This window comes from Nilaparvata lugens, chromosome 9 (genome assembly GCF_014356525.2).
Source record: "Nilaparvata lugens isolate BPH chromosome 9, ASM1435652v1, whole genome shotgun sequence".
Classification (NCBI taxonomy): Eukaryota; Metazoa; Arthropoda; class Insecta; order Hemiptera; family Delphacidae; genus Nilaparvata; species Nilaparvata lugens.
In genome coordinates, this window is record NC_052512.1 from 27,715,887 (window position 1) to 27,729,432 (window position 13,546).

A 13,546-nucleotide genomic window follows, 5' to 3' on the forward strand; every position below is an offset into this window, starting at 1 on the left:
ACTCATGCCAGTTGATAGAGCTGATAAATAACTATACAGAGTATGAATTTGAAAAAAATCGGTCGAGTTATTTTGAGAAAATCGTGAAAAACTTGGTTTTTTAGTAATTATCCGCCATTTTTTTCAAGAATATTACGGAGCTCCTGCAATTTTCCCAGAAATGAGATCCATGTCAGTTGATAGGGCTTATAAATATCCATGGTATGAATTTGAAGAATATCGTTAGAGCCGTTTTCGAGAAAACCGTGAATAACATGGTTTTTTAGTGATTATCCGCCATTTTTTACAAGAATATTACGGATCTCCTGCAATTTTCCCAGAAATGAGACTCATGTCAGTTGATAGGGCTTATAAATAGCTATACATGGTATAAATTTGAAGAAAATCGTTAGAGCCGTTTTCGAGAAAACCGTGAAAAACATGGTTTTTTAGTAATTATTTTGAATTCAATTTTATTGAATTTCTTATTGTCAGATCCTCATGGTATAAGGACCTTAAGTTTAAAATTTCAAGTCAATCGGTTGATTAGGAATGGAGTTATCGTGTTCACAGACATACACACATACACACACACACACACACACACCACACACACACACACACACACACACCACACACACCACACCACACACACACCACACACACAACACACACACACAACACACACACACACCACACACCACACACACACACACCACACACACACACACACACACACACACACACACACACACACACACACACACACAACACACACACACACACACACCACACACACACACACACACACACACACACACACCACAACACACACACACACACACACACACCACACACCACACACACACCACACACACACACACCACACAACACACACACACCACACACACACACACACACCACACACACCACACACACACACCACAACACACACACACACACACACACACACACACACACACACACACACACACACACACACACACACACACACACAGACCAACACCCAAAAATCATGTTTTTGGATTTAAGGGACCTTGAAACGTATAGAATACTTGAAATTAGGGTACCTTAATTGTTTTTGGAAAGCAATACTTTCCTTACCTATGGTAGTAGGGCAAGGAAAGTAAAAATAATTTGGTGGAGGATCAACAGGCACAACCCGAAACCGTTCCTGTCACGAATTTTGATTCATTGAAATAGTCCAGGAAATAAGTTTTAGATTTTGCAATTTTCATTCTGCTTCTTTTCAAAGTGAGCAGTCACCTTTCTCTTGAGTTTTATTTTCTCTCTTATGACCTCCTTATTAATTTCCCTCTCTCGTTCGTCTCTCTTTACTCTCATTATATCTCATTCTCTCATCCACGTGTGTGGTTATGACAAGGATAGACAGTTAAATCTTCAAAAAAAAAATAATTATTCGTTGAAACATCGTCGATTTTTGGTATTAGGCTACACGTCAATATAGGCTATATCACAGAAATTGAAATAACATCCCTTCTTCTACCCGAAAAATTCTCTCAAATTTTTGTGGAATTCGTTCAATAAGTATATTGTCAAACAGCTAGCTATATTGTCATTTATCAAGAACAAGCAGAAACCCGTGCTCCGCAAGGGTCTATTTATAAAATTGACAAACTGAAAATTCGACGTAATAAAATCTTGCAGAATTGAAAACAGGCTTATAATTATCCTCGGTTAATTAAGAATCTATATACAAAATTTCAAGTTATCAGTCCATTAGTTCAGACGTGATGATGCGTCAAACATAATATTCCTATCCCGTACGTGTATAAGCCAATTCTTTCCTCTATTATAGTGTAGATAAGCCAACGTATGATTGATCCGCATGAATAAAGGAATCTAATCACATATGATCTCAATTCGACAGTTTAATATCATCAAATCCTGGTAGCTGCACTATGTTTTGATCCTTATTATTAGAGAGGCACGGTAAGAAAAACCTAGGTGCTACACAACAATCTCGGATTCAAACAACAGATGATTGAAATTCTTGAACGAGAGTAGTGAGCTCCTACTTTTGACTTGAGGCTGGAATTGTTGTCGGATTGTGGGCTTGTTTGTACGTGAAACGATAGCTTTCGAATGCTTTTATCTATCAAATTGTCAAGAATCAACTTTGTCTTCTTCTTCAAAAAATGTATTTCATTCAATAGTATGAAGGAGACAAAATGGGGTTACCTGTTGTCTACATAAATGAATAAATAAACTTCGAATTATCAACAGATATTGTTTGAATTATTTATTTATTGTTTGAAACATTATACTATTTCACAGATCGAGATCGTTTTCGTTGGACAATGAAATTACAAACGTTTTTATCCCTCATTTTCAGGCAGGATCGCTTCGCTCGCCTCATCCGTCTATCGAGAGGGTTTCGTCCCCTGAACCACCGGCTGAATCATTCAGGGATGTGACCAGCAGGCTGGCTTCTCCCCCTTGCACCCTCCATTAGAACTTGCTTCCTCAAAGCAAGTAGTAAATAGAGACTTCCAGACTCAATTCAATCATCAGTTAACTGAGACAACGCAGAAACGCACTGGAAATGCGTATCGCTGACAGACTTTGGAAACTCTCTCTAAAAAAATGTGTATACCCTAGATGAGAGCCTCTTTACCGAATATCAAATCTTTCTATCCATTAGTTCTTGAAGAAAGTTTATGTCAACTATGTAGCTTGAGGTTGGGAAAATTATGTCATTTTCAATGTACATGTATAATTTCCCACGTAGAAACATGATTAAGATATTATTATAATAATAACTATTATTGTATTTAGTCTAGTTTTTTTTGAAATTTCAAAAACGAACAATGTACTGAACATACAAAACATTCTTAATATGTATCCTCTCAAGTTTCAAACTACTTGAAAAATCTAGAAAAATAAGTTGAAAATTAGAAAAAAAAACATTCTAAATTATCACCGCAATTACGTAAACGTGGTAATTTGTGTTTAATTTAACTGTAGAGATGTAATGTGTGCATTCAGTTTGAACTTCTAAGTTCAGTCGTTCCTAGAATCCGTCTGGTAGAGTCTTAAAGCCCACAATACTCTCCTCATTCAAATGTTTTGTGAACAGATTTAATTTTTTCTGTTCATTCGTTTTTGTAAAAGCTGTGGAACGCAAAATATCGCTAGAAAAACGAGAATTTCTAGAGTATCTTTGGCGTCATTTCAAAACCCTTTCAAATTTTTAAATATAATTTGAATTGAAAGTTTCAATACAATATCACATTACCACATCTTAGGTGAGCCTGTTTACTGAATTGAAACATCTTCCTTCAATATTGGTTCTTGAAGAAGCAAAAAAATAAATAATTATTATTCAACGAAAATCTCAAATAAATGCTGCAAATCACCCCGAAGACCTCTGCTACTGCAGACATTGACATGATCTGTCAGATTGTCAGTTTGGAGTAAGGGTAAGCATTCCTGACTGGCAATTGGGAGGTACGGGGTTCGATTCCCGGGCTGGCAACTAATTTTTGGATAGTAGTTCTCATCGAATTTCCATCTAGCTGTTAACCCTGTTGTCAATGTCTGCAGTAACAGAGGTCTTCGGGGTGATTTTCAGCATTTATTTGGAATTTTTGTTGAATAATAATTATATATTAATAAGCATTTGAATAAATGCATTTTCTAAAAAAATGAACTTAAAAACGGAAAACGACTTAAGGGTCTAGTCATTAGTAAGAACCTCGCTACGCTTGTTCGATTATCTTCAGTCTGCTAGTTTTACCTATACAAGGGTTCGAATCCCGCTGTTGGACGTGGACGAATCTCGTGATCATCTCGTAGAATCATGCACGCACTTACTATCACTCACGCACAAGCTGAAAGCTCAAGTGGGTATTATCCGCAATAAATAAACAATTATTTCGGACTCAATTTTGTTTTATACGTATTTAATTATGAGCTCAACGTTTCTTAGTCCAGGACATCTCTAGTTTTTTTTCATTTAGTCTAGGACATCTTTTGATAATCATTATAAAAGTGGTTACAAAATTCCATTCAAGAGATTCTTCTGGAAGAAAAAACCTTCTTTTTAGTCGGCAAAAACATTTGGTTCTCAAAGTCTTTTAAATATAATTTATTTTCATCAGAACATCACAACCCTTCTACAAAATCCCCTCACCACACATCACCAAGATTCAGGTTCGAAAGAGACTGAAAAATTGAGCAGATGTTCAATATCGAGTGCGAAAAGAAACACGATAAATAGGGGGTGTGACAGAAAGAGGGAATTAAACGCTACTACCCACCCTTTCATTATTCCATAAATGGACTGGCAAAATACGGGTTAGGCCTTTAACTACTATGGTGAGGACTCGAACACAAATTAGATCAGTGTCAGTCAGTGTTATGTCAATATGGTCAACTGCAGTCCTCACTGAACCATTTGCTTGCAGGTTTTCAGGGTTGATTAGAGATATTTCGCTGGGTTCCATCAACTATCTATAAATCATTGCCGAGCGAAGTGAGGTCTAAGATTTATGTCGGCGGTCTTGCATTTCTCTTCATGTTTATATTTTCAAATCGAATCAAATCGTTTATTGCACAAAAAAATATATACAGAATACAACAAAAAGGAAATTGACAACTTTGTGCTACACGTCGGCAAAAAAAAAACTTGTACGCCGACGTGGAGTCTCAATATATCTTATTAACTTGTACATTAATATTAATATATGAAATAATCATAAAATATTATAATATAGGCTTACAATAATTAACATTCAACCAACTCAATATTCCATTCGAAGAAATAACAATAATTAAAGATATACATAAAGCTGAATTTTAAATTCATACAACATTAATCAATATCAAACCAAATCATTAATTGAATAAAAATAATTTTCTTTCACCCAGGTATGGAGTTCTTTTATTTTAGGCTTTTTTATCAACCATCCTCTTGGAACTTCATTATAGAGCTTATTTCTCAAATATGAAATACTTCTATCGGATTGGGTGCTGTCAACTCTTTCAATTATGATTAAGTTTCAAGCGACTTGTCTAGTTACTCTTTGAAAATTTTGCATATTTTTTAATTCGAGCACATGTTTCTTGATAGTCTTCAAAATGAACAATTGTCTTATAGTGAACCGATTGGAATTTTGAAACAATGTGACATTTGGGAAATCTCTTGGATACTTCATTATTGTTTTTATAACTAACTTTTATAGAACAAATAAAGATTTTAAAGTTGAATCAAAAGTTCCTCCCCATATTTTTGTCTATATGTTTATTTATGTTCCGCATTTACGGCGTAACGCGGCAATAGATTTCCATGAAATTCATAATTAATTTAATGAATTATTCCTTTTTGAATTTCGCGTCGACGTATATATAAGGTTTTTTGAAATTTTGCATTCTAACGATAATACAAAAGGAAAAGGAGTCTCCTTCTTACGCCAATATTACCGTAGAAATCAGACTATAGAATTATCAATCATAAATCAGCTGTCGAGTGGATTATTGATTGCATGCAATAAGGCATGCAATCAATATCTTAACGTAACTTGATAATCTTCAAGGTAATACATCTCCAATGTATGGACTATTAATTCTATAGGAATTTAACTTGATGATTCCTATGATAAAATTGATTAAATGGAACTAAATGAATGATGAATTAATTTTAATGTTGGAATGACAAAATTGAATTTTTGATGAAAATGAAAATAAAACTGCTACAAGTGATAAACAAACGATGCTAGTTGAAAACATCACATGTGGCAATCAGATGATTCGCCACAATTCTATGCGTCATTGCATGCAATTTTTATGCACTATCAATTGCATGCGATGAGGCGTGCAATTAATAACTAAACATAGTTTTCTATCCACCTTTCTCTGCTTTCTACTGGTCTGTTGCCAGTATGTCTTTAGCTTTTGATGTTAGCATTTTTGATACACCAACCCCAACAGCCATTAGCCGTTTTCACACCGATATCTCGTCGACACGACATACAGACAGGATTTACTCTGATGGATAGTATAAGAGAAGGATGTGAAATATAACTGCGCGAGGTCTACTGTTTATACAATTACTTGTATAATCGAAATATACTAATCATATACATTATGTATTATTATGTATCATTATCATTATGTATTCATATATTATTAAAAATGAATAATAGATAATGAACCAATTAAATCTGTGATTCGGGTATTGTCTTTTGAGGATTTTGAGGTTGAGTGGTAGAGAGGACTTAAAAGTCCTAACTCCGCCTAATAAAGAATTTTTTCATTTCATTTCATTTCATTGTCTCCAACAACCAGTGTCCACAAAAGCATAATAAATCGACTGAACTAGAATACAATTCTCAATTCTTTTTGGAATGATACTTGCTAGAATTTAGTTTTGCATTAAATTTTTTCTTGTTTTGTAGGTAGTGTTTATTGTATTTGGATAGCATGAAATAGAATGGAATAATTTTCCATTGTAGCCTCTTCTCAGGTCATTAGAAGCATCACCTTCCTCACAAACTACATAAAAATTATACAATATTCGATAGTACGTGATACCACAGAATACAGCAGAATAGAGATTTTCTATGATAATACAATAGAGAAAAGATAGCATAAGGATATCTTCTTGTGCTATCTTCTCTCTATATTAATTCCTTCACAACTTAATAATTCAATATGAAATAATAATAGACATCAATGTCATTTTGGGTCCTAACATTTCGGTAGTCCGATAGTCCTTCATAGACCGTTTCGAATCTAGTTACAACATCAATAATGAGTTTTGAACTAATAAGTTTCCATACCAACATAGTCTTGGCCAATTCATGAAACTCATGGAATATAATTATATAGAGGATTTCAATTCTAATTTTTTTGTTTCAAAATAGAATTTCAATGGAAACAGATTACATATATTTTTATTTCAAGTGGGTAAGATTGACCATGGGAATCTCTACAATTAATGTTCAGTAACATTTTCACCTAATTTTGAAAATAAGCTCGTTATTCGAGAAAATGTGATTATTCAATAATGCAAACTTAATGAGAGAGGCAACATACTGTTGATTCCAATGTACCCAGAATGTATTCTAGGTACCTTAGTAGATACTATTGAACATTCACTGGAAGAGATTGCAGAATATTGATCTCGTCAGCTGATTGATTTAAAATTATAATGGACATTTCTATAACGGCAAGGAAGGTTGTGTGAGTGCGCCAGTCCAGATTTTTACCATTTTTACTTTCCTTGCCCTATTACCATAGGTAAGGAAAGTATTGCTTTTCGAAAAAAATTAAGGTACCCCAATTTCTAAATTTCTATACGTTTCAAGTCCCCTGAGTCCGAAAAAGTGGTTTTTGGGTATTGGTCTGTATGTGTGTGTGTGTGTGGTGTGTGTGTGTGTGTGTGTGTGTGTGTGTGTGTGTGTGTGTGTGTGTGTGTGTGTGTGTGTGTATGAGTGTATGTGCGTCTGTGTACACGATATCTCATCTCCCAATTAACGGAATGACTTGAAATTTGGAACTTAAGGTCCTTCCACTATAAGGATCCGACACAAACAATTTCGATCAAATGCAATTCAAGATGGCGGCTAAAATGGTGAAAATGTTGTCAAAAACAGGGTTTTTGTGATTTTCTCGGAAACGGCTCCAACGATTTTGATCAAATTTATACCTGGAATAGTCATTGATAAGCTCTATCAACTGCAACAAGTCCTATATCTGTAAAAATTTCAGGAGCTTCGCCCCATGTATTCAAAGATTGATTTTAGATTCTCAATTATCAGCTTTCATATACAATTTAAACAAAAAATTTTGAGTGGAAAAGATTGAGCATGAAAATCTCTGCAATTAATGTCCGGTAACATTTCCACCTAGAATTGAGAATAAGCTTGAAATCCGAGAAAATGTGATTATTAAATTGCAAACTGTTGGATCTATTAAATCATTCACTACGAAGAGATAGCAGACCTCATGTGTTTCCAGCGTTATTGACCTATCACCAGCTGTCTCATATCTTTGAATAGTAGACTTGAGATGCGCGAGTACACTAGCGTCAGGTGATCAATTTTCATAACGGCAAGGAAAGGTGTGAGTGCGCCACACCAGATTTTTCTCTCTGTATCAAAATTATATAATCATGAGTTTGGATCCATAAGAGGGACATATATATGTTGAAGAGACAGAGTAATTCTTGAAGAGTAATTCTTCATTCAAAAAAAAAAATCCCAATGAAACCCACTGTCAGTATTATTCCTATAGATTAAATATTCAGTTGTTTTCATAATTTCCACCAACTCTGTAGAATTAAAAGTTGCGGGATTCAAAGATTACAATGCAACAGTTCTTGAGCGCGTTCTCCAACCAGGGGGTCACTATTCATTCATCTATTATTCGATTTCCCATTCTCATTCAATGTGTGATATAGGCTTGCCGATATAATGTGACCTTTGATATGCTTCGATCCAATAAACCAATGAGATCTATTTTTCAAACGAAGCCCATAGCCCGCCCATTCACAGTAGAACATCCATAATATAACAACGAAAAATACGGGTGTCGGGTAAACTATTTGAAATATAGTTTATCAAAACCCCAAAAATGAACTATGGAATATGAAGTATGATTCACATATTGTAATTGGGTTCACGTTGAGGTGCATTTTCATTTGTGCGTAAATTTCCGCAATCGACGACGGCCAGCATTGTTGACATTCATATTGTCCAAATTCCAAGTGTGCTAAAACAGCTGATTAAATAACTTTTCGCCCCACTTGGATGTAATGAGCTGGTTTTCATGCGTCATATGGAGGCCGAAAATGATTGTTTTCTGACCAGGCCGGTAAAATTTTTACGGCCCTAGGGCTGTAAAATAACCTTGAAGTCAGCTGATTCTGATTTGATGTGAACTTGTTTACAAAATAGTTTATGGAACGGAATCAGTTTATGCTTCTAGAATTGAATAAAGTATTTTGCAATGAGATACTATCATTTTATTTGGATGAATGAAGTACAAATGAGATATTATAAACTATTCAAATTCAATTTTCAGAGTATAATAGAATCTAACCTCAAACCTCCTAGTACTGCGTTTATCACGGAACATGGTGGAAAACGGAATCAGTTTATGCTTCTAGAATTCAATAAAGTATTCTGCAATAATATACCATCATTTTATTTGGATGAATAAAATACAGATAAGATATATATTATAAACTATTCAAATAATTCGATTTTCAGAGTAGGATAGAACTTCTCACCTAAACTTCCATTGACATTCAGATTGGCCAAATTTCAAGTGTGCTAAAACAGCTGATCAAAAACTTTTCATTATTTGTGTTTATCATTCAATAATTAAAACATTCATAATATCATTTTATTGTCATTTGGAAGAATAAAAAGTATAAACTCAACCTCTTACATAATTGAACATAATCTTTTAGGTTATTTAGACAAATCAGAATAAAAAATAAAAATACTTGACAATTTCCTGATATTCAGATTACCTCAGATTTGCTAGAGCTATGACCTTCCACTTTTGCTTTCGGAAGTGCTTATAATAGACAATATTATTCTCATATATAAATTGTTTATTTTTCTGTGTGGCGAAAAATAACGTTCTCACCATGGGCAAAAATGTTTTTCCGGCTCTCAATCTTTTCTAGTCCTCGGACTTGAAAACCGATTTCGAGCCAGAAAAATCTCATTTTCGGCCCTAGGTGCGAAATATACTATTTCATTATTCCTGTTTATTATAAAATCATTTCTAATAATATCAACATATTGCCATTTGAAAGTATAAACTGAAGATCCCCCCTGAAAACATAATCTTCTAGGTTATTTAGACAAATTGAAATCTACCCAATGTGAGATCCTCGCCCTGTCGTGGTCGACGACGGCATTTACGCACAAACGAAAACTCAGCTTTACTAGTGACCCCCTGGGTTGGAGAACGCGCTCAAGAACTGTGGCACTGTAATCTTGGAAACCCGTAACTTTCAATATTATACAGAGTTGATGAAAATCATGGAAACATCCAAATATTTCTCAAAAAATTATTTTTCCTCCACCTACTGTCTAAAGTACTTACTTTACTCCCTGAAACCTAATACTAAAGTGTCACTTTTTCGCTCTCGATAGTAAAAAACAGAAAAACTCCCTAGAGAGTAAAAGTGACTCCATTTAAATAACATGGGGAGCATCTCTATTTTGAAACTTACATTGTAATAGGTTAGAAGGTCTAAGCTCAGATGAGAAAGCATAATAGAGGTGTCTGTCATTGAGTCAACTGAATTCAATACCACAACCAGAGATTTGATCAACTCATGAAATATATGTTTGTATGATAATTATTATATTCTTAATATTAGTAGACGATAAAAATTTATACAATTTTTAAAATATTTTATTCCATTCAAAATACCAGCAAACAAATATTTTTGATCTGCAATTCAAATCTGAACCGCGTGATCTGGAGTCAGCCATTTTTGATAAACACCCAGCTGATATAATTGTTACAACTTTAGCCGATAGATAGCGCAATCGGCAGTGCCAATCAGATGGCCGGTTTTTAGGTTTTAGATTTTAGGTTATGTTGTTAGGAAACATTGTCACCAATAAGTATGTTATTAAATGATTTTATTTGCAGTTTCTATAAAAAAATGTAGATGGAGGAAAAATTTTGTGTACATCACGAGTGAAAAATACTTTTTCTCCCTCAGGAAAATTGTTGCCCTCGGCTTCGCCTCGGGCTTCAAACTTTTTCCCACAGGGAGGAAAAGTCGTACTTTTCACTCTAGATATACAACTAACTATTTCTTCTTCTTCTTTTTTTCTTCTCCTTTTTTGTTCACCTTCACTCAATTAAACAGAGAGAGTCTCAATAATGATAAATTATTATACCAGCGACATCTAATTCACTTTCAAAGCGAAATTGATATAGGATTGAGAGGAGGGAAGAGAGAGTGAGAGAGAAAGAGAATATTGATTGTAATTCGATTCTGTGACACTCTGTAATTCGTTTAACGCGGCTGCTTTGCCATGCTTTTACTCTATTACTGACACTTGAAAACATCAAACGGCCGTGAGAGAAACAGAGTTTGCGGAAGTGAGATAGATGGATAGATAGATGGCCTGATAGATTGATAGATAGTTAGATAGATGGATTTATTTTAGCTGCACTCCATATAACATTGAAACTGATATTGGTGAAATTGACGCAAAAAGAGCCCCCTCTTCCACTAAGCCCACGAGACATTTCAGTTCTATGAAATAACAATATACCTGAATTATGAAACATTTTGAAATGGAAAACTGAATTACTATAATAATTCACTATGTTAATTTACAATGAATTCCAAGCATATGATAAGAGAGTGAGAGAAAGAGAAAAAATGAGTGTGAAAAAGTATGGAAAAGATTGAGAGAAAATAAACGAAAGAGGCGAGTGACTGAAGAAAGGAGTCGAAGAAGAAGAGTTCAGGAGAAAACATAATGATAAAGAGGAGACAACTAAAGGAGAATGTAATGGACAAAGTGGGAGAATATTGGTGAATAGTGATGATATCCTATGAAGAAGAAGAAGAAGAAGAAGGAGGAGAAGAAGAAGAAGAAAAAGAAGAAGAAGAAGAAGAGAAGAAGAAGAAGAAGAAGAAGAAGGAGAAGAAGAAGAAGAAGAAGAAGAAGAAGAAGAAGAAGAAGAAGAAGAAGAAGAAGAAGAATGGATGGATACTCTTTTTTAGCATAGAAACCTCACCCCACGACACATAATTACCATAATATCAACTAAAAAAAAAATACATAATGATCAGAGAGACTTTCTTTCTCAGTGTACCATTTTCGCCACTCTTTAATCCTCTTTTCCTCTCTTAGCAGCGCACCCATTCCTCTCTCTCAGGCTCACTCACTCTCTGTCTCTCTCTCTCTCTCTCTCTCAGACTCTTTGACACTCACTCACCCTCTCACCCTTACCAAGCACTCCAAAAGAATTAGCGAGAATCTAGAACGAAAAATCAATTCCCTCTCCACTTCCTTTCCAATAGGATTTCCCCCTCCCCAAGTCAATATCCACTCTCCCTCTTGTCGTCCAATGATTTTGGTCTTTAGCAAACGATAATATCGAATCTTCGGTCAGTTTTTGTCTAGCATGACCAAACAAATCACATGAATAATTGGAGATTTACTCATTATCCACTTCCTACACCTTCTCCAGTTTTATTAGAAGTTTAGCCATTAAAAATTTTGCGACTTTAATATTCCTTCAAAGAATCGGCGTTTTCCTGTGTGTTCCCACTATGATTGATAGAAAATATTTATTCAAATTTGGTACATAGATTTAGTTGAGGTGCAAAATTCTATATCAGAAGGAGAAGGGCTTTGAAATAACCTATGTGCAAAATTACGCCCAAAATAGGTGTTTTCGTAGCCTTTCATGGTTCTTTTAAGAAAAACATTGCCGATTCTCTGTTTTGTCAATGCCCTCTATGGGGGGGGGGGGGTAACTGATACCGGTTTATTCATGTAATAGTAACTGTTCATTCTCGTTTGAAATAATCAATTATATTCTATCGAGCAAGAATAGTATCAAACGTCACATGGACGGGAAGGGGCTTTTTGCAGACGAGAATGATGTTTCTAGTCGTTTCTAGGCGTTAGCCGAGACTAGAATTTCGTTTGAGCACTACAAAAGACATTCACGTCCAAGTAACGTACACTACTTTTCGTCATAATAAACTAAAGAAGAATAATTGAGAAATAGAAAACATGACCTGTTGAAGTTACTACATGCATTCTATAAACATAACCTAGTTTACAAAAATCAGGAATTTTGCGGAAGTTGACAAAACTTCCACCTGGGGCACTGAATGTGTTTTTTGTAGCAGTTTTGCTGTTCCTATTTCGGAACTAGGAAACATACTTGACTGTGAAGAAAACATATGGTTTCATTACAGTAGAGTATGCTGTAATGAGAATCATATGTTCATTTGTTTTGCAAACAGCTGTTTACCGGCTTGATTTCATACATGGAATACGACTGAGATTGAATGACTATGACAAAAATTATATTTTTCAGTTATTTCATAATACATTTTCATAATCATGATGTAATTTTGCTATTTTGAATATTTCGTTAATTATAGTACTTTACGTAACAAGTCCGGTAACGATCATTTACCGCATAAGTATGATTGTTTCTGCCCGAATATAGTTGAGGGCAGAATTATCATACGAATGCGGTAAATATGTTACCGTACAAGTTACGTACAATATTTTTTGTCGTAGTTATCTGAGAAAGAATAATATTGCTGAGAAACAGAAACTATATTACCTGCTGCTGCTCGAGCTTCTGCATTCTATAAACACGACCTAGCCCGTAGCGCCTAGTTCATAACAGACAGACCCTTCGAGCTCAAATAAAATAATAAAGGCCTAAATTATAACATTTCAGATGAGTTCTTATAACTTGAAACTCCTTAAATGAGTTCTTTAATTATTTGAGTTAGTATATTGATTACTCAGATGTTATTAGGACTCAGTAGAGTCCTAACATA

At 34.6% G+C, this 13,546-nt stretch overlaps 1 protein-coding gene across 1 annotated transcript in view; it reads right to left on the bottom strand.

Moving 5' to 3' along the window:
- Positions 1-13,546, bottom strand: part of LOC120353092 — a 244,618-nt gene that overhangs the window by 195,786 nt on the left and 35,286 nt on the right. The window lies entirely within an intron of this gene.